General features: G+C 48.8%; 1 protein-coding gene and 1 long non-coding RNA gene across 4 annotated transcripts in view; both read left to right on the top strand.

Moving 5' to 3' along the window:
- Window positions 1-21,304, top strand: part of ITGB5 (integrin subunit beta 5) — a 128,768-nt gene that overhangs the window by 96,493 nt on the left and 10,971 nt on the right. The window lies entirely within an intron of this gene.
- On the top strand, window positions 4-20,922 carry LOC134761107 (uncharacterized). Of its 2 annotated transcripts, none has more exons than XR_010139337.1 (3): window positions 4-9,533; window positions 10,559-10,657; window positions 11,428-20,922. It is a non-coding gene; the product is annotated as an uncharacterized LOC134761107 (long non-coding RNA). The 2 variants fall into 2 exon arrangements; XR_010139336.1 differs by having other exon boundaries at window positions 10,584-10,657.

Genomic DNA, 21,304 nt, shown 5'->3' on the forward strand with positions numbered 1-21,304 from the left:
CCCAGCAAGCACTTTAGCTCTGAGCCAGGCCCAGATGCCGTTAGGACACCCTCCCAAAGCCTGCCTTTTGCTCAGTGGTGGTAGAAAGTCACTACCATGGCTCTCCTTGGAGAAGACAGTGGGCAAGCCTTGCTGCCCGTAGGCAGGAGGTGGGGATCAGTGTGTAGAATACAAAAGCAGAAGGCACTGCCATAAATTGTGGACTCTCAGAATTCGAGGGGCCTGCCCATGGGTCAGCCACCTTACTTCCCAATTCATGCAGGACTGGCCTGCACAGCATTCCTGACAGGTAGAGATGTTCAGCCTCTTCTTGATTGCCTCCTGGGACGGGGAACTCACTGGGGCTGGTGGTGGCCATCTGCCCTTTAGCCAATGAACTCATATCTTATTGCTGCTCCCGTAACTCACCACAAACCTGTTGGCTTAAAATAATACACATTTAATCCATTACAGTTCTGGAGGATTACAGAAGTCTGAAATGGATCTTATTTGGCTAGAATCAAGGTGCCAGCAGGGCTGCATACCTCCTAGAAGCTCCAGGGGAGAATCTGTGTCCAGACCTTTTCCAGTTCCTAGAGGCCACCCGTATTCTTTGGCTTGCAGCTCCTTCTTCCATTTTCAAAATCAGCAGAGTAACATCCTCAGATCTCTCTGACTCTGACCTCTGCTTCTGTTGTCAGATCCTTCTCCCTCTCCTGCAGACCCTTGTGGTTACAAGGGACCCTCAGTCGAACCCTGGAAAGTCTCCCCATCCCCAGGTCCTCAGCTTACTCACACCTGCACAGTCCCTTTCACCACGTAAGGCCACACAGTCACGGGTTCCAGGGATTAGGATGTGGACATCTCTGGGGTCTGTTATTTTTCCTGCCAGAATTCCTCTTTTTTTTTTCTGAGATGGAGTCTCACTCTGTTGTCCAGGCTGGAGTGCAGTGGCAGGATCTCGACTCACTGCAACCTCTGCCTCCCAGGTTCAAGCAATTCTCCTGTCTCAGGCTCCCGAGTAGCTGGGATTATAGGCGCCCGCCACCACACCCGGCTAATTTTTGTATTTTTAGTAGAGACGGGGTTTCACCATGTTGGCCAGGCTGGTCTTGAACTCCTGATCTCAAGTGATCCATCCATCTCAGCCTCCCAAAGTGCTGGGATTACAGACGTGAGCCACTGTGCCCGGCCCAGAATTCCTCTTTATGTTGAAGAGAAACTTGTTTCTCAATAACTTCCACCCAATGGTTAACATTCTAGAGTCCCCCTTCCACGTGACAACCTGTCAAACATCTAAAAGCTTCTTTATGTTTCTCTGTTCTCTCTTCTGATCTAGGCTAGACACCCCAAGTCTCTTCCTTGTCTGAGACTGCTATCATTTGTGAAGCATGCTTCACAGAATCAAGCGTGTTACTTGTCATGCTGGATGATGAGGGCTTGGTCCAGGGTTCAGTGGAGCATGCGTTTCCTGTGATTTGGACATTCCGCTTACATGGATGCACCCTGACAATACGTTCACCTTTTTTAATTTTCCTCTTCTTCTTCTTTCTTCTTTCTCTTCCTCTTCCTCTCTCTCTCTTTCTTTCTTGTTTCTTTTTTTTTTTTTTTTTTTTTTTTTGAGATGAAGTCTCGCTCTGTTGCCTAGGCTGGAGTGCAGTGGCGCAATCTCAGCTCACTGCAACCTGTGCCTCCCAGGTTCAAGTGATTCGCCTGTCTCAGCCTCCTGACTGGCTGGGATTACAAGCGCCCACCACCACGCCTGGCAAATTTTGTTTTTTTTTAAGTAGAGATGGGGTTTCGCCACATTGGCCAGGCTGGTCTCGAAGTCCTGACCTCAGGTGATCCACCCACCTCGGCCTCCCAATGTGCTGGGATTACAGGTGTGAGCCACTGCGCCCAGCCCACCTTTTCTTTCTGTTAAACAGTCACAGTACACTCTTGAGCTGGTTTTTAACTTCACTACCAAAAGTTTGAGGCTTTTAATTTATTTTATTTTTTAGAACTGTGGTTCAGAAGGAGAGGTACTTTTTTAGTGTGTTGTGTCGGAGCCCTTAATTTTCTGAATCTAAACACAGGAGTTTACATTGATTCCAATTAAATGACAAGTTGGCAGTTCCCACTCTGGTATTGCATTCCGATTAAATGCTTCAAAATTGTATCTCAAAGTTTATCTAACACCATGCCACCTCTAAAGGTAGTAAGTAAAACAGTTTTAGGCAGGGCTGTGGTTTCTTCTACACATCATGTATTCTGCGGTTTCCAGGGCTCCCTCCTTTAGAATGGTCTTCCAATTGGGATGGGTGGATTTGAAAGGAACTAAGGGTTCAGCTGGGAAAGAAAGCACAAGGTGCATCTGAAGCAAACCAGGAACATGCAGATACGCTGTCCTATGGGAGGAGGAATCGTACCTCCACGCAGGGTTGCACAGACATGGGTTAACAAGGCAAGCTTCCTGGAGCGGACCTTGCTGTGAGACAAGCGTGAGTACACCCATGGGCGTCGTGGGACCAGCATGTCTAAAACTGGAGTTGCCCTGGAAAGTGCAGGACTCAGCAATGTCATTGCAGAGTAAAGTAGGTGGAAAAATCAGGATTCGACATGCCAAGCATTCAACAGGGATCAACGATTTCCTCAGCAGAGTGATGATAGGTTGGTGTTAGCTAGATGGTTTTATCTGGTTAGTAGAAAAAGTTTGGGCTGAATAGCGGGAGGCCTGGGCCTAAGTCCCATCATACCGTATCTGCTAGTGTGACTTGGGCATAGAGTTGTTATGAGGAATAAGAGATGTGTGTGAAGCACCCAGTGCATTGCCTGACACAAAAGGAAGACACACCTAATGCCGGCTCCTCTATGAGTCAGTGCCACACCCTTCTGGGGGGGCCACACCTGGTTCCCGGTGTGCAGGAGGGCCCCACCTTCCCCCAGACAGTCCCCAGGCTTTGTCTAAAAAATTCCAGGGTGGTGGAATGGAGTTTCCATTCCTCTTAGTAGCCATAATAAAAGCTCTAAGCAGCCTGGCAGGCTTTTTAGCAGTTTTTCATTTAAAGAGATATTAGCAAACATGACAGAACCATCCCTCCTTCCCCTTCAGGATCCTGAAATAACCCTCTGGTATGTCTTCACCCTAGAAGCCTGCGTGTGTCCATGCAGCCTGGGAGCAAGGGCGTCTGAGTCAGATGCTGTGTGCACTTTTCATCTCCACAGTTCATCAGGCTGTGACCTTGGTTGTCTTGGACTTTGGCTTTTCCTGTCTCCTAAGATGGGCCAACACCACTTGTTTCTGCATTATTTTGAGAATTGAAGAAGACAGAGATGAAGGCCCTGGCCTGGTGCTCGGTAGGGAACAGGACTCAGTGGATGTTAGATGCCTCCTCTGTCTCACTGAGACTGGGTATTTCTCTGAGTACAGAGCCTGGGAGACAGGGCAAGTGGGAGATGGGGTATGAGAGGCCCTCAGTGGGGAAAATTGGTCATTTTGGAAACAGGAATATTCCATAGCTGAGTGAAAATGCAGCTTTTTTTTGCTCAATCATCAGAACCCACAGTCCTGAGTTAATCCTGCATTACAGAATTCTGCCAGACTTCATATCCAAAAACCCCTGGTGCTCTATCTCTTTCTCTTCCCTTCACCCCATACAATCCTGCGGGATCGGGAAATGCTCACATCATGGGGTAGAGAAACCGGAGGTTTGCCAAGCCCTTGAGGCTCCTACATCAACGATGCCTAAAGTCACTAACTTCCCTGAGGTTGCAGAATGGAATGTCTTTTTTCTTCCCCACTGGAAAAGCCATAGACAATCATTAAAGAAAACTTGAAAAATACAGGGAAGTTGATGGATGTGTGGCCAGTTGGTGCTGTCTGTCTTCTTGGTGACCAGGAGTAATTTGGACCATCTGGGAAACCAGACCTCTTTTCACCCAGGCTGTTTCGTGTGCATCACTTCTGAGGCTGTGTGCTCAGTTAAGACTTTGCCAGAGATTTGGGGGATTAGCCTTAGGTCGAGAATATTCTGAGCAGTAGTAAGAAATTTAAAAATCATCCATAATTTCATCACTCTTATTTAAGAGATTAGTTTATTTCCTTCTAAACTTTCTTCTATGTGTGTTTATGGCTGCATACAGTTTTGTATGGTGCTCTTTTTCCTATAATATTATATCCTAAGGAGCACTTGAAGTCGAATTACTTTAGTAAATCATTGATGAGAACATTTTGAGTGTCTTTCCATTGCACTCCCAACTAGCCTTCTTCACCTCTTCACTTTAAAAGCAACAACTAGTTGAAACGTGACGCTATCCAAGTCTTTCCGGAGAAAATAGTTTCTGGAGTGAGATCATTGTTGTTTGACAATTTGGGAAGGACTTAAACTGAGTCCAGCTCCAGGCAGGACTTGATAACATGTTCATGCAGTGGCTTCTTTCACAGCGTTATAGCACCAGCCCTTCCTTGTCTCTCAAACCTTACAGCTCAGGAGGGGCTGTGAATGGATGGGTAAGGAATTCCAGTCCCTGGGTCCTTGGCACCTGTGGTCAGCATGGGGCTCCCACTCCAGAATTGCGTGCGTTGGTTTTGAGCTCTTGGGTCACGGCTACATCTGGAGTTGTTGTGGCAGAGAAGCCTGTTTCCCAGCCACCACTCTGCTCTTGAAGGTGCTGACTCAGAGACTCCCAAGCAGCTGACCTCAGCATTCTCTCACAATTTTACACCCCCTTTTCCCTGCAGCCTGTCTTGGAAGGAAATCGTGTGGTTGTGGTCTATCTTCAGAGTGGGGTTGAGGGGTGCACTTGAAGAAGTGGCTGAGGCAGAGCCAGGGCCAGAATAGGTAGGCTCACCCCAGAGAAACTCCTTCCACTTCACTGGACTCTCTATCAGTAGGAGGCTTACAGTCCTTGTGCCTACCAAGACAGGGCTGGGGGCAAAGTGCAAGAGATTACAGGTTTGCAATATGTTATCCGTCGTCAAAATCAGCAGTGAACAAATCCGACTAAGGTCTGGAAGCAATTGAACAACTCTGTTATTACTTTTGTGACACATTGTCATAGGAATGTGTGTGAGCATGGGGCTCTTGTGTCTCCCTGCGGTTTCTAGAGGCAGCTTGACTTAAAGAATGGTTCTGTCCACAGACTGTTTCTGTGTGTGAGGGGAGCTTCCTGGGGCCATCATGAGGATTTCTTTTCTTTTGGGTCTCGTAAAGTATTGACCCATAGAATATGAGAAGCAGGACATGTTCTGTTCCGTTGTTTTTCATGTAATAAAAGATTCTTGCTCAAACTTTGAGTTTCTTTGTTAGTTTCTGTGTCCAAACAGTGCATTTTCTGGGATTTGAGCTACTCCCTTGTGGTACATTGCCGAGGTCAGTTTCAACCCAGAAGCTTTCAACCTTCTCTACACTTAAAATGACTGCACTGGAGTACATTGAATCCTTTGCTAATGGTCAGCCTCATTCTTGGGTTCCACATAATGAGGAAATTTAAATCAAACAGGATATAGAAGTTTGAACAGAGCGCTTTTGGTCTCGGGGCTGTAAGATCTCAAAAGCACCTCTGAGTAAGGTCTCATGTATACATCTCACCTTTATTTTACCCAAAGTTTGAGCAAGAATCTCTTATTACTATGTGGCAGGCAATTAGAAGTCAAGGGGCATCCTCCGTTCTCTCCCAAACATTAAAAAAAGAAAAAGAAAAAAGAAGCATGGTGCTAGTAGCATCATTCCTAGCAGGCCAGGGCCAGCATCCAAGCATGGGTTCTGGGTCTGGGCTAACAGTTCCTGGCCGATTTAGCAAAGTTCTGTTAACCCTGTCTAGTTAAAGGCAGTTCTGTTAACCCTGTCTAGTTAAAGGCAGTTCTGTTAACCCTGTCTAGTTAAAGGCAGTTCTGTTAACCCTGTCTAGTTAAAGACACTCCTGAGATCAAGGCCACATCCTAGGCTTCTTGACTCTTGCCAAACAAAACACCTGCCATGGCAACAGTTATCCAGATACAGTTTTAAAAGTGTTTCTCACCATATTAATATTGTTTTCTTTAGTAATGTAATTTTCACACTCAGAATCAGTAGCCTGGCAGCCATCCTTGGGGCTCAGGTTGCTGCTGTATCTCTGTCATTGCAATTGGCATATTTCACAAATGGCTTGTTACAGTACTGTCTTGAAGGTGACTTCCATGACAGAGGTCTCCAAAAGTACCTTTTGTTTGTTTTACAATAGAGACAGGGTCTCCCTATGTTGCCCAGGCTGGTCTCGAACTCCTGGGCTCAAGGGACCCTCCCACCTCAGTGTCCCAAAGTGCTGGGATTACAGGCCTGAGCTAAAAGTACCTTTTGAATGAACCTAGATTGGACATATTTAATCTCCAGGAAAGGGACCTCTTGGCAGGATCACCACCACTGTGTGCTTCTGGTAGGAGTACCTAGAAATTCTTTGGGTTTTTCCACATACATTAATCTCTGCTCAGTTTGATGTTTACCCAGATGCTTCTAGCAAATACAAGGATGCAAAATGTATCTTCCAGAGAAAGGACCCCTCTCTCCCAAAGGAAGCCCCCAGGCAGAGCTTCAGAAACCAGTGTAGCAATTTCCCTTACCTGGTATCATAGAAATCCTAAATATGTACATGACAGTGAGGGCCAGGTGAGTCCGGTTCCATTTTGGAACAGGTGGCTCTGAGAACAGAATTTGTTACAGGATTCTTCAATAACTGTCATCATAAGGAATGAGATACCTATGAGTGGTAGTAATACTTCTGCAGGATACCACGTACAGGGTGGCTAAGGACAATGCATGTTCCTTAGGCAATGATAACACAGGCAGAGCTGCCAGAAACCATGGCAGTAACCAGCACAGAGATGTTTCTCCTTGTCCCCTCCACAGGAATACTGCAAAAGCCTTTAGAGGCCTCCTTATATAATGGAAAGGAAATGGCTCTGGAATGAGACAAACCTAGATTTTTTTTATTATCTATCAAGTAAGGAGGAAAAACCTACCCCAGAAGGGAGTTGTGAGGAACCAATAGGACAGTGTCTATAAAGCTCCTTGCAGGGGCCCTACCACCAAGGGCCACTGAGTATATTTTTCTCCCCCGGGGCTGGGTGCAGTGGCTCACACCTGTAACCCTAGCACTTTGGGAGGCCAAGGTCGTGGGTGGATTGCTTGAGCTCAGGAGTTCAAAACCAGCCTAGGTAACATAGCAAGACCCCATCTCTACAAAAAATTATCCAGGTGTGGTGGCGTGTGTCTGTGGTCCCAGCTACTTGGGAGGCCGAAGTAGGAGGACCGCTGGAGCCCAGAAGGTGGAGGTTGCAGTGAGCAGAGATCATGCCACTGCACTCCAGCCTGGGCAACAGAGCAAGACCCTATCTCAAAAAAAAAAAAAAGCCATCTGTTTCTAGCCACTATTCAAGTTCACTTGAAAAGCAAAAAGGTACCAAATTTTAGGGCTTGTGATCCTATAATGAAATAATGCATCTTTTAAACTAGTCACATGAGCCAGCTGGGCTGCTCATCTCTGGAGTCAGCCAGCCTCTTGCAGCTTGTGGTTGGAGAAACCAGAGCTTTGGAAAAACCAGAGCTTAATAAGTATCTGATCTGAGACAATGCAGCTACAAATATAGAAACAACAATCTCTCATTGAAGGTCATTTTGTGTTAGGCAGGTTGCTGCATTCATCTCATTCAACAAAAGTTCATTGAGCGTTCTTCATAAGCCAAGTGTTGTACTGGCTGCCAGGGATATACAGCTGGAGTTTCAGTCTTGAATTAATTTCTAAATTTTTATTGCCCCTGGAATTTTCCGCTTCTTCTCTTGAAACTTTCTGGAAATGAGGAATGGGAACATGAATCATCTTATGCTTCTACCTTTACCATTAAGACTTCTTTGAGATCTTGAAAGACAAAAAACAGTGTTGGGAAGCATTTTGAGAACCTGCCTTCTCGGTGCTCTGAGCTTAGCTCAATAAGTGGAGTTTTTTCACTGCTTTTGCTTACCGCTCAGATCCTGTTTCCAGAAACATCTTAAGCAACAATTCACCTGTGATTCTGAAAATCTAAGCGTCGGGCCTCCCCTCACCGTCCCCCTCCCTCTACTTAGGAAGAGAAGTTTGCAAACAGAACCCTGTGGCAAGGATTCTGTTGTGCCTTTGAACTTCAGGCCTGGTGCTTAAGGTCACGAGGTTTGGCTTGTGAAGGAAATAATGACATTTAAAAAGCAAAGGAAAATACTAGGAAGACCTAAGAATGCCAAAGATAAGATCTTAGTCATGTAGGCTTGAGGTGTGCGTGGTATTAGCCTTTTGATATTATAGGATAACATGCTGGAAACTTTTCCATGTTTAAATTTAAAACTGTGAGAGACCTCTGGTGGCTGAAATGGTTATTCTTAAGGATCCTTTTGTTCCATTTCTTAGGGGTTGGGCTGACACTGAGTTTGGTCTTGGTTTTAGATACTTCAACATAGTTGGTTATTTACAGGCTTCTGCTGCTTAGTGCCTCTGGTGAGGTGGGGCAGGTCTGGATGGAGCTATGTTGATCTTTGGGGTGAGTGTCTGTCACGCTCAGAACACTGACCTAAGAGCTCCACCCAGATCCAAATGCTCCCTTGAGTCTGGAAGTTGCTCCGAGTCTGATCTGCTCGAAGGTTTCCTTCCTCTTTCCAGGGCTCCTTCCTGGGCTCTGACTGTTGTTCTCTGACCCAGAGGAGGGAACCTGCTGTCACTCTGCCCCATAGCCACCACCCCCAAAGTCTATCAGGTGAGTCCAGATGTCCCTAAGCTAAAGAAATATGCAACCCAGGTTGGTATGTTATTTGACATCATGAAGTTGGCCTTTAGCAACAGGCAAAACCATAATAACACAAGGAGAATCTTTTTTTTTTTTTTTTTTAAGAGACAGGGTCTTGCCCTGTTGACCAGGCTGGAGTGCAGTGGTACACTCAGTAGCCCACTGCAGCCTCAAACTCCTGGGCTCAAGCAATCCTCCCTTCTCAGCCTTCCAAAGTGTTGGGATTACAGATGTGAGCCACTGCACCCAGCTGAGAATCTGTTTTAATGGCCTTTTCACTATATTTAGATCATTTCCTTAGAAACAAACAGGCTCATTTGTTAGTATTTTGCACTCATCATGAGCAAGCCCTAACTAGGAGGATTTTTTTGCATCTCATGCCTTTCTAGCAGAGCCTGTCACACATGGTGTGTCTACACTGCATTGCTTGCTTCAACTGTTTACACTGGGGAAAATTGAAGCCCAGAACCTGAACTAGGGCTCCTTGTGATTTTTGATTATAGAGTCTGACAGGGAGAACCTTGCACTGCCTTTTGCAGGTAAACAATTGGCTCATTTCTACCTAAATTTACTTTTTTTGATTAGCTTAAGACCCTTTCCACCACCCTGGCACTTAGCCTACATTTTCCAAGTCCTACCTTATAAGCGTTCTTTATCTCTGTCAAAATTTTAGGAAATATTTAGCCCCTGTTTTCCTAAGTGAGTCTCTCTGGGTTACATAAGGATATGTCAGACACAGTGAACCAGGCCTGAAGGATACACATGGACCAAGCAACTGCCTGAGGTACTCATCATTTCGTGACTATAATTTGATGAAAGACACAGAGCTCCTCTTAGTATTCAGTGGGTATCTGGCTGTTGTTATTGATGATGCTGAACCTACAGGTGCACCTTTGTTTTTTGGGATTTTTTTTTTTTTTTTTTTTTTTTGAGATGTAGTCTCGTTCTGTTGCCCAGGCTGGAATGCAGTGGCACGATCTTGGCTCACTGCAACCTCCGCCTCCCGGGTTCACGCGATTCTCCTGCCTCAGCCACCTGAGTAGCTGGGATGACAGGCACCTGCCACCACACCTGGCTAATTTTTTGTGTATTTTTAGTAGAGACAGGGTTTCACTATGTTGGCCAGACTGGTCTCGAACTCCTGACCTCGTGATCTGCCCACCTTGGCCTCCCAAAATGCTGGGATTATAGGCGTGAGCCATCGTGCCCGGCCACAAGTGCACCTTTGTTAGTCTCTTCTAATTTATAAAACGCCCTTGACATGAATTATCTCATTTACTTGTTGTTATTACTGTGCCAGGAGATTGGTGTGCTATCACTCACCCTGCCCTTGTGGGAGGCTAAGGCTGAGAAGACTGGCATGTGGGCCACACTCCCCACTGAAATTTTGGGCCAAAAGTCTTGACCCAAACAAAGTCTACCTCCCCTAACCCTAGGGGCCTGCTCTTCTGCTGAGCAGCTGCTTCCCTGCCGTCTCATGGCTTGATTGGGGTCCCGGCAGCCAGGCTTCAGTGTGGCCTACACATGGGACATTCCAAACCGCCTCCGTCCTTTGAGAAGGCAGCTAGTCTCTGAACAGTGGCCAGCCTGGGGTGGAATATGGGAACTGTTAACCAACCACAACACCATGACAGTTTCCAGTTTGAAAATAGTAACCCTCGCATCCTGTTGCAGTGACCAAGAGGGTGGCGAGTTGACACTTTCCAGATGTGGTTGGCATTTCCCCAGAAGTGCCTGCCAGGCGGATCGGGCAGGTTAAGCCAAACCTAAGGTGTTGACCTGAAGTACCTCTGTTTCTTTTGGCTACAGCCTTCTGTTTTTCTTTCTGAATCAGCATTCTCAGGGTCCCAGAAGAGGACTATGGTTGATTTCACTCAGCTGGTTTTAGACTTCTTTGAAACTGGAAAGGTGAGTTCATGAAAGAACACAGGATTTTGCCCTCTTCCCTCCACTGCCTTAATCTCCCTGTGACATGGCAGCTGGGCATCGGCATTGATTTTGTTTGTTGTTGTTGTTGTTGTTTGAGATAGGGTCTCACTCTCTCTCCTAGACTGGCATGTGAATCACAGCTCATTGCAGGCTTGAACTCCTGGGCTCAAGCAATCCTCCCACCTCAGCCTTCCAAGTAGCTGGGACTACAGGCATGTGCCACCATGCCTGGCTAATTTTTAATTTTTTCGTAGAGATGGGGTCTCACTATGTTGCCCAGGCTGGTCTCCAACTCCTGACTCAAGGGATCCTCCCACCTCAGCCTCCCAAACTGCTGGGATTACAGGCATAAGCCACTGCACCCAGCTGGCATCAGCACTGAGAAATCAGGTGGCTAAGACCAGAAAGGCAAAGATAGCCTTTGAGATGGTTCTGCTGCTTTTTACAATGGAGTCTTAGCTTTCTAGCCAGTACCATCATCTCAGAAAGTTAATGCTGAGGTTTGGAGAACCTTGGCTTAAAGCAACATCACCTTATTTTTTTTATAGCAGTGGTATTTTGCTACTCAGATACAGAATGGCCCATGTAGTCCAGCCGATGAAGGACAAAGGGTGAGGGGCTTGTCAGGGCATTGCCTGTTGGGAAACACCATCAGCTGACTGATGGGGCTGGTTTATTAACAATATGCCACGGACAGAGGAGCAGCTGTCCCTGAGACTAAAGATGTGTCATTGTTTGTATCTCTAAAGAGCTTTTGCTGGAGAAACCCAAACAATGTGCAAGAACAGTGGGAGATGCAAGGCTGCGATTTCAGTGTGACCACAACCATGTTCTGCCAGAGGAAAGAGAATTCTTAATCGTCTTTTTCTCATGTTACTCTGAAGTCTCTGGGTTTCTTGGACATTCGTTAAGAACCTGAAATATCTCAAGAATCACATTTAAGTTCTTCAGGTATCAATAATACTTCTGTTCCTTTTCTTATGTCCAGCATTGGATGTCTTCCCCTAGGGTTTGAGGTTTGTCCTGGTGATATTGTCAACCACAACCAACCGACAGCATGTTCTAAGCATCTTCTACACGCCTGACACCATGCTAGGTGTGGGGCACAGAAACGTAAAACAGAGGCTTTGATTGTATGTGGGTTTGTAGGCTAATGAGATGAGGCAGACCAGCAAACAAACAAGTCCATCAGTGTGCTAAGTGATTCTACACCTATGTCTCTTAACTAAGTCTTCTGGTCAGCTTTTGAACATGCACAGGTCTGTTTAATCTCTCTCTCTCTTTTTTTTTTTTTTTTTTTTTTTGAGACAGAGTCCCACTCTGTTGCCCAGGGTGGAGTGCAGTGGTGCAATCTTGGCCCATTGCAACCTCCGCCTCCCCGGTTCAAGCAATTATCGTGTCTCAGCCTCTGGAGTAACTGGGATTACAGGCGCCCGCCACCACGCCTGGCTAATTTTTGTATTTTTAGTAGAGACAGGGTTTTATCATGTTGCCCAGGTTTGTCTCGAACTCCTGACCTCAAGTGATCCACCCACCTCAGCCTCCCAGAGTGTTGGGATTACAGGCGTGAGCCACCATGCCCGGCCTGTTTAATCTTAAAATATTAAAAAAAAAAAAAAAAGAAAAGAAAAGGAAAATAATAGAAAATAAAAACCCTGTCATCAGTCTGCACCACACTCACTGCAAGCTCCCCTCTCCTCCATATTCACAACCACATTTTTTTTTCTTCTTTTTTTTGAGACAGAGTTTCACTCTTGTCACCCAAGCTAGAGTGCAATGGTGCAATCTCAGCTCACTGCAACCTCCTCCACCTCCTAGGTTCAAGCAATTTTTCTGCCTCAGCCTTCTGAGTAGCTGGGATTACAAGTGTGTGCCACCACACCCAGCTAATTTTTGTATTTTTAGTAGAGACAGGGTTTCACCATGTTGGTCAGGCTGGTCTCAAATTCCTGACCTCAGGTGATCCTCCCGCCTCGGCCTCCCAAAGTGCTGGGATTACAGCCGTGAGCCACCTTGCCCAGCCCACAACCACATCCTTAAAACAGTTGTCTACACTTGCTGCCTTCCTTCACTGACCCCCTCTCAGTCCTTAACTCAGTCTAATTTGGATTCAGTCCCATGACTCCACTAAAATAGGTCTTCCCACGTCCCCAGTGACCTTGTCTTGATAAATCTATGGGCTCTCAGCCCTCATCGTACTTGACTTCTCGGCTGTAGCGGACTCTGTTGACCATGCCCTCCTTGAAATGCTCTCTTCCCATAGTGGTAAGGAGTATGGGCTTCTGGTCAAACAGATATGGGTCAAATTCCAGCCCTGCCACCTGCCTGCTGTGTGGTTTTGGATCAGTTACTTGGCTTCTCTGTGCCTCATTTCCATATCTGTAAAAATTAGAGTAATAATTGTACCACAACATAGGGTTATTATTGAGAGGACTAATGAATGAGATAATCCATGTAAAATGCTTAGAACCATGCCTAGCCTATTGTAAGAATTCCATAAAGTTTTACTATTATTAAGAGATTTTAATGGCTTGTTATCTCAGTGGAATTACAACTTCCCGGAAGGCAGTAAACATTGAAGTAAAACATACATTTCTCTATTGCACATTGACTAAGAATATCTCTGATCCTATAAGATAGACAAGGCACTATTCCTCTCTTACTGGTGAGGAACCTGGACCGCTGCCCACAGCCAGCAGGTAGGTGGGTGAGGTTGCACGGTTGCACCGCTCAGAGAGGACTTCCCCAGCAGGTCTGAGGAGTTGCACAGTGGAGGGACAGGGATAGGACCGAGGAGAGCAGGGGAGACGTTCCACCAAAGCTGAGTTCTAGGGGTGGTTTTAAGCAAGGGAGAGCTATGCTTTCTTTGTGAAAGAAACAGCCCTTAGTTGGCAAGTTCTCCAATCCATAACTCCCCCCAGGCATGGTAATGCTGTTTACAAGCGCAGGAAACCCATGGTGAGAACAAAACTTTTCAAGAGCAACTTCTCTCTTGCCCTTGGAGATTTATTTAGTTGCTACTGAGCTGCCTGGACCCAAGCTGAGATCCCTTGTGAGGAAGTTGGGAACACGTCCTGTGCGTTTCAGAAATCTCTGTTCTTTACTTTTTCTACAATCAACACCAGCACATGGAGGGGAGAGGGAAAATAGTGGGATGGGCACATTGCCGTGGGGACCGGGCTTGGAGACACCCCGAGAACACCAGGCAGCACAGGTCAGGTGGGGACACATGAGGGCATGGGAGGACAAGGGGTCTGTTACGTAATCCCAACCTGCTTGTCAGTAGAGCCAGGAATAGCGCTTCTTAGGAGGGATTTCCCCCCAGGAAATCTTCAAAGCCCCAGACAGAGGCCGCAGTCCTCGGAAGCTTATGTATGTGTTTGGCCACAGACAGCCCATCCCGGGTCTGGCTCTGGTGCTCCAGAGAGGACTGTGGTTGGCCCAGCATGTGAGCGCCAAGCAGGTCCGTCACCGAGCTCTCCCCAGCCACCGCGCATTCCGCGCTTTATAATCTCATCCCCGGTTGCCCTGGCTCAGCAGTGTCACACGGCCCTGAGCCACACAGACACTAGTGACCTGAAGCACACAGCTGCTGACTTGGCTTCCTGCTCTGCCTATGACAGTTGATGGAGAGTTCCAGAAGCTGGGCCCAGAGTTTCACACAGAGCTGTCTAGAATACACATGAAATCTGACTTTGGGTGATAGGGAAATTACCTCCCATGTGTAAAGGCTTCCAGCCACACTCCCTCTATGTCTTTGAGCCACTTCCTGTTTACATGGCCGCCTTTTCGGAGGAGAGGGGAAGAGGGAGGAGGAGGGGACGCTGCCGGGGAGAGGGGAGGGTTCCTTGGGGGATGTGAGGAGAGTGGGGAAACATGGGGGGACACTAAGGCAGAAACGGAGATGAGACGATGAGAGGAAGTGAGTGTGTGTGCAGGAGACACTGACCGTGGGCATGGGGGTCGGGGACAGGGCTGTGAGAAGAGAGAAGGGGATGGCCCTCCTGTCTCAGGCGCTGAGCCCAGTCCTCCCTCTTCAGCCTTCTGTGAGCCAGAATGGACTCCCGTAGGGGATGGAGCTGCGCTGAGGGAAGCCAAGGAAGCCACAGTGCATTCCAGAGCTAGTGGAAACTATTTTTGAGCCAGCTATGGAGAGATGATTTGTACCCTGAGGGCCTGACGTCTGCCTGGTTATAACACTGAGCTGGGTGAGGATGGGAAGAAGAGAACCCCTCCTCATTTCTGCCCCATCCCAAGCTGGCTCCTTCCTTCCTGCAGCCCCACTGCGGTCCTGCTAGCCCTCTGCAGTCACCCATGGCTGCCTTGGGACTCTGCAGACCCAGAGTGGCGTTTGGGGGTGAATGGAGCAGTGGCTTTGTTCCTGGGCCAGAGTTGAGGGTGCCCATGCCCTGCCTCAGAGGCCTCACTGAGGGTCCCCCTGCCCTGCCTCAGAGGCCTCGCTGAGGGCCACTGTGCCCTGCTCTGGCATGCCTCAGGGAGCTCCCCACGCAGGGCCGAAGGGGGCCTCTGTGGTGTGAGCCTCCCCGCCAAGGCTCAGACTGGCCAAACAGCTCCCTCAGGCCCTGGGTGTTCTCAGTCCTGGCTGTTCTTGCTTCCGACTGGGTATGGCCTCGGTAACCTTATGAGGCCCTTTAGCTGTGGAAGTCTGTGATTCAAGCTGACAAAAAGGGTACCCCTGCACATCCTCCAAAAAGACCTGTGCCAAGCTCCCCCCACACCCCGCCATGATAAGGCAGTGATGTTTAATGAGCCAACGCTATTCTAAGTGGTTTATAGAGGTTAAGCGAGCTAATGCACACAACAACCCTACCCGCAAGGCATTTTTACTGGCCCCATTTAAAAGTGAAGAAACCAATATACAAAGGGGTGAAACGGCAGCCACTGCTGGTAAATAGCAGATTCAGGAGGCCAGCCCAGGCAGCCTGATTCCAGAATCCCTGTGTTAACCACGGCACTCCACTGCCCCCTTTTCCAGGTGGTTCTTCATAGCCCAGCTCTGTTCTCCACTGCCCATGTTTCATGGTGAACAGGCTCCTCTTCATCCTCAGCCTTATGCACAACTCCCCACCCGCACCTTCTCCTGGGTCTGTTGGTGCCTGAGACCACAGGGTAGGGGGAGGTTGGGGAGGCTGGTGGTGGGAGGCCTCCCACACCCAGGTCACACGTTTCTTGCCCCCCAGTAGTGCCTTTGGTTCATTGCATTCCATCCCCTTTGCTCCCTCTCCTCTTTTGAGATTGTCCCATCCCTCCACTTTTCCTGTCACATACCTCCTCGTCACCCCCTACATTCCCCAAAGACCTTGGTCCTGCCTCACACTCTCGCCCTCTGCCCCAAGTTCTCCTGTTCTGGGTGCCTTGCCTTTCCCTGTGGACAAGCTGTACTACACGTGGGTCTCCGAGTTCCTAGAGTGTCAGCTCCAGTGGCACCCACAGCAATGCCAGCTCCCGTGTCCTGATGCCCCATGTGTCAGAGATCACTTGGAAGAGCGCTGATATTTCTGACGTATTCCTGCAAGGGAGGCATTATCCCCATCGACACAGGAGGAAACAGATCATCAGAGAAGTTTAGGGACCTGCCCAAGGTGACCCAGGGATCTGAGCTGAGCTCCAGCCCACGCCCTCAGCTTGTCACACAGCTGGTCACCCTGTTTCCCTGAACTCCTCTGTTGTTGGAACTTAAGGCTTCAGCATCTCCCCATGGCCACACCCTCACCCTCACCCTCACCCTCAGCCCAGCCTCTCCTTTCTCCCACTCCATCTCTACTGTAATCTCTTCAGAGTTTGCCATTCCCTTGATTCCTTCATTTCCCCATCCCGCCCGGCTTTCTTCTGAATGGTTCTCTTTAATCTGAAGAATGCTCAAATGTATCCATCTGCAAAATCCCCCATCCTCCTTGTCCCCCATCTCCGCCTGTCCCCACACAACCAGGTTACCTGTGGGAGTTCTCTACGCTCACTGTCACCACTGCCTTACCCCCTGCAGGCTGGATTCTGTCCTCACTGGTTTGTGGTGCAGCCTGGTAGCTGCTTTAGGATTTGCCTGCCTTGACCTCCACAGAGCGTCGATGCTGGGGCTTCCTCTCATGTCTTCCTGGGCTGACAGGGCCACTGGCTCCCCTCCTGCCTCCCAGACTGCCCCTTCCTCTGAATAGCCAGCATTCAATTTTGTAAGAGGAGGCAAGAGGCTGTGTCTTGGCCCATAGCCCACGCAAGCACTGTTTTGCTGATAGAAAGCTGTTGAATTCTATAAAGCTGAAAATCTGTATAAATAGACACATTTGCAACTTCCCGTCCATTTGGCTATCAATCATTGTAACAAAGGTACTAATAACTTGCATGTGTAGCAGTTCACAGCTTGCACAGGGATTTCACATGTCCTTCAATATCTCTATCTATGTGTAACGAAAATATTTTTTCTGCAGGCACCATTAAATTCAACTCACTTTGCCAAGGTAGCATTAGACGTTAGCTTTGTTTTGATGAAGAGTCCTGACTTAGGTCCTCTGAGCACTGTCAGCCAGGATGTTGTTCCCAATCCCCATGATGGTGATTGATAGGTTATTGATCCTTGGGACGGGGCCAAATGACCCTGGTCCTTTTAATGACATGTGTTCCTCCTAGGGCAGTAGGAGGGTCCAGGGCTGACCAGAAGATGCTGGCAATCTCTGAGCATGCAGGCTGAGGGAAAGGCAGGTTGAAGCTCAACTGCAGGAGCTGAGACATTTGGATTGGGATAAAATGTGACCAGGCCTATGTAGCTTTTGACTGTCTGTGTGGGTCACGCTTTCTAAAGGAGTCTTGGAAGTCTTGGTTTCAACCAAGGTGGCTGGTAGTTGTGACTTGTGTGCCAGCTCCCACCACTTGGTAGAAGCTACTTGGAGGACTGCATTGAGGATTCTCAGGGCAAGCCCAGGCCCCTTGGAGAAGACTCCTATGAGGAGACAGCGATGCCTGCCACAAGTGTGGAGGAGATGTGCAGCGTCTGCCATCGCTGCTTTAGGCTGTCTGAAAGGCAGGGAACTACCCAAGGTAAACTCAACTGGGACTATTATCAGAGTCACAAAGGACGAGCATTCTGGTGGCTTCAGTGATTTCATCAAGTGTGAAGCCTGGGGTTTATTTTCTGGTTTGGCTGGCTAGGGCTTTGCTTTGGAGTCATCAAATATTGGAGGCCCAAAAGCCATGTAGATGAAGGTTTTCTGATGTCCCACAGCCCCTCAGCAGCTCCCACTGGCTCATCCCCAGAAATGGGCTGGGCTCCACACACCACTGCTTTCCTGGCAGCTTCTGGCTGGGCTCAAGGGTGGTAGGAAGCTTTTAGGAATGGCCAGCAGCTCTGGCCTTGGGTCTTGTCCCTCTCCAAGGAATGGTGGTGACCTCTGGTGAGCCACCAGCTCTCACCCTCTCCTACCCTTGACTCCTAACTCCTCTTCTTATACCTTAGGTCAGGGGCACACTCAACCGCCCTGACCTTGGGCTGGGCTGTGGAACTCTCGGGCCTGCAAGGTATCAGACATACCTAAAGCAGCTAGGCTTCCTCGCCCCCCAGCCATCCCTGGGAAAGTGAAGAGCAGCAGGCACCCTGCCTGGCTCCCCTCCGCAGCGAACAGGCCTTTCCACATGGAAGGCCCGTTCCCTCAACACACATGCCTCACCCCAAGCCCAGGCCCTTCAGCAAAAGAAGAGGCTACCTCCAAACCTTTGACACTTTGGCATATTGTGCCACATTGTATTTGGATAATTTTATGGTGCAGCCAACAACAATTAGAGTAAGAAAGAAAAAACACCCACCTGGCCTCTGTGCCATCTTTGTTGCTTAGTGCTGAGCCTTTTACTTTTTGTATGTTTGTGTTGTGGGGATGGTGTGATGGACAAGCCATCAGAGAGTGCCAGAGCCGTATTAAGTCTACCCTTGGAGTGCACCAGTGTCTGCAACTCACTTTGTAATGCATCTTTAAAAATACGGGTTGATGGAAGGGCCAACAGGTGGATAGATATGCAGTCAAGCAACATGTCACATGCGAAGGTAGGATCTGGGTGGGGAGGATATGTATGTGCACTGCACAATCCTTTCAACTTTGCTGTAGGTTTGGAAGTTTTCCTAATAAAATGTTGGGGGGGGGGGCGGGGAATAATCCCCTGACAGTGAGCCATTTTAATTGAAACCAGGCTCTTGACCAGTGTGGTCCCTGAGGCCAGAGGGTGAGGGAGTTGTGTGGATTGGATCCATTTCACCTGTGAAGGCTGCCCGTGGGGAGTTCCTGCTGCCAAGGCTCAAAAGTGGTGCTGGTCCCAGACTGGTGGAGAGGAGGGCCAGGGCCGCCCTCTCCCTTCCGGGGATGAGCTCATGCTGCCCATTCCCCCAGCCTCTGCTATGGAACCCTTGAGCGGCGAGACACTGCCCTTTCCAGTGGCTTACCCCTCACATGCCCGCATCTACACAGTTAAGACTGCATTCCACAGCAGACTCCGGGCCCGAGTCTGGCTTTCCTTCCCTCGCCTGGAGGGCTTGCCATCTGCTTCAGCGCTGCCTGTGACATGGGAGGGCACCCGCTCAGCACACATTTGCTGTGGCTCTGAGACCCCTGGGTAAGCAGAGAGGCTGTCTGAGCACAGGAGGGTTGGGAGGCTTGGCTGTCCAGATGGTCTCCCTGCCGCCTACAGGTTCTGGGCACCAGAGAGTGGACGGAGCCAGGAGAAGCAGGGGCAGGAAGTTAAGTGGCGGGTGAAGAGGCTTTCTGGAGTTGAGTTCTGACCTATATTATATTGTGGGTCACACACATTGGTGGTCCCAGGGAAGGTGCTGGGATCCAATTAACAAGCCAGGTAACTGACTCAGATGTGGAAGTAAAATGAAAGGACTCCCCACCCTGCCTCTCCAGTCACCCATTAGTTGATGGGTGGTGCTCAGCAGATAAAACTCTTGGTTGTATTAATATCAGCCTTCACATAATGGCATTAGGGAAAAAAATAATATAAAATTGATTTTTTAAAAAGTACCAATTGTAGCACTGCGTTCTGCCTCTGATTGTGTAGAAAATGGAGACTCCACTGTCAGGCCCTTGGTCCCCTTGGAAGATGGCGCTATCTAGTCTTTTCACAATCCAGGACGCTCACACTCCAAAACACTCACACTCCAACACACCCTCACACACACTCCAACACACACAGACTCTCACACTCAAATAGACACACACATACATCCTCCCTACACACACCTGCACTCCAACACACATACACTCACACTTCTACACACACACACACATGCACACTTGCACCCACACTCACACAAATACATCCTCACACACACTTGCACTCAAACACACACTCATACACACACACACACACATTCCTCTGAGCCACGTGATATTCCTGCCCCTCACACCTGCTGAGTGGGGGCAGCACCCGCCTCTCCACCCTTGCAGGCTATGGAGAGGACCCCCTGCAAGGAAGGGCGAGGGCATCCCCCTGCAGCTTCTCGTCCTGGCTGGGTGTGCTCATAGGAGGCAGTAGACTCTAGCGTTGAGATCATGGACTGTGGAGCCAGACTCTCTGGGTTTGAGTCCTGGCTCTGCTGCCACTAGCTGTGTGACCATCAACCATTGCTTCATCTTTCTGAGTCTTTGTTTCACCTCTCATATAACAAGGACAATAATGCCTGCCCCATAAGTCGCTGTGCGGACTCATCGCATTTCTATGTGTAAGGTGCTCATATAGGAAGCACTGGTGAGTGTTAGCTGCTGCTGCTGCTGCTGCTGCTGCCGTTCTCAGCATCTGCTCCTAAATCATCCATTTCTGGGTTTTGGGTCCCTGGGCAGGAATTCAGCTTCTAACCAGGACTCAGGGAGAACCACCGTGTTTTCTGCTATGGCTGTAACAGATGACCGCAGATTCAGTGACATAAAGCAACACGGATTTATTTTCTTACAGTTCTGGAGGTCAGAAGCCTGAAATCATTTTCACTGGGCTAACAACGGAGGTGTCGGCAGGGCTGCACTCCCTCTGAGGCTCCCAGGGAGCATCGGCTTCCTGGCCTTTGCAGCCTCCAGAGCCGCATTCCTTGCATTCCTTGGCCCTTGGCATCCTCCCGTCTTCAGAGCAGCAGCCAGCATCCTGCTTCTGTTGTCCCACTGCCACCTTCCTCTGTAGTTCATCTCCCTCACTCCCTCTCAGAAGAACCTTGGTGATTACATTTAGGGCTCACAGAGACAATCCAGGAGAATCCCTCATCTCAAAATCCTTAACTTAATCTCATCTGTGAAAGCTCTTTTGCTGTAGAAGGTAACATTGATTGGAGTGGGAACATATTTGGGGGCCATTATTCACACAACTGAAGCAGGAGGAAGCTTCCCTGGGTCCTGGCCCTGTGGCCCAACTTGGCCAAGTTCTGGACCAACTTGGAGCACCAGTCTAGACCCAGCCCAGCCACACCCACTGCCAGGGTTCCCTTCTGTCCCTTCATGCTGGCTCTAGGCCCTCTATCTCCCCAAATAGGCTCTGAGGGCAGAGTTGGTGTTCCATTCTCTGCTGAATCCCAGTCCTGGCACGTGGGGCACCAGATGGTTATGTGCTCGTGTGTAAAGGTGAGCAGGTGCTGATGTGCCA

The sequence above is a fragment of the Pongo abelii genome, chromosome 2 (genome assembly GCF_028885655.2).
Source record: "Pongo abelii isolate AG06213 chromosome 2, NHGRI_mPonAbe1-v2.0_pri, whole genome shotgun sequence".
Classification (NCBI taxonomy): Eukaryota; Metazoa; Chordata; class Mammalia; order Primates; family Hominidae; genus Pongo; species Pongo abelii.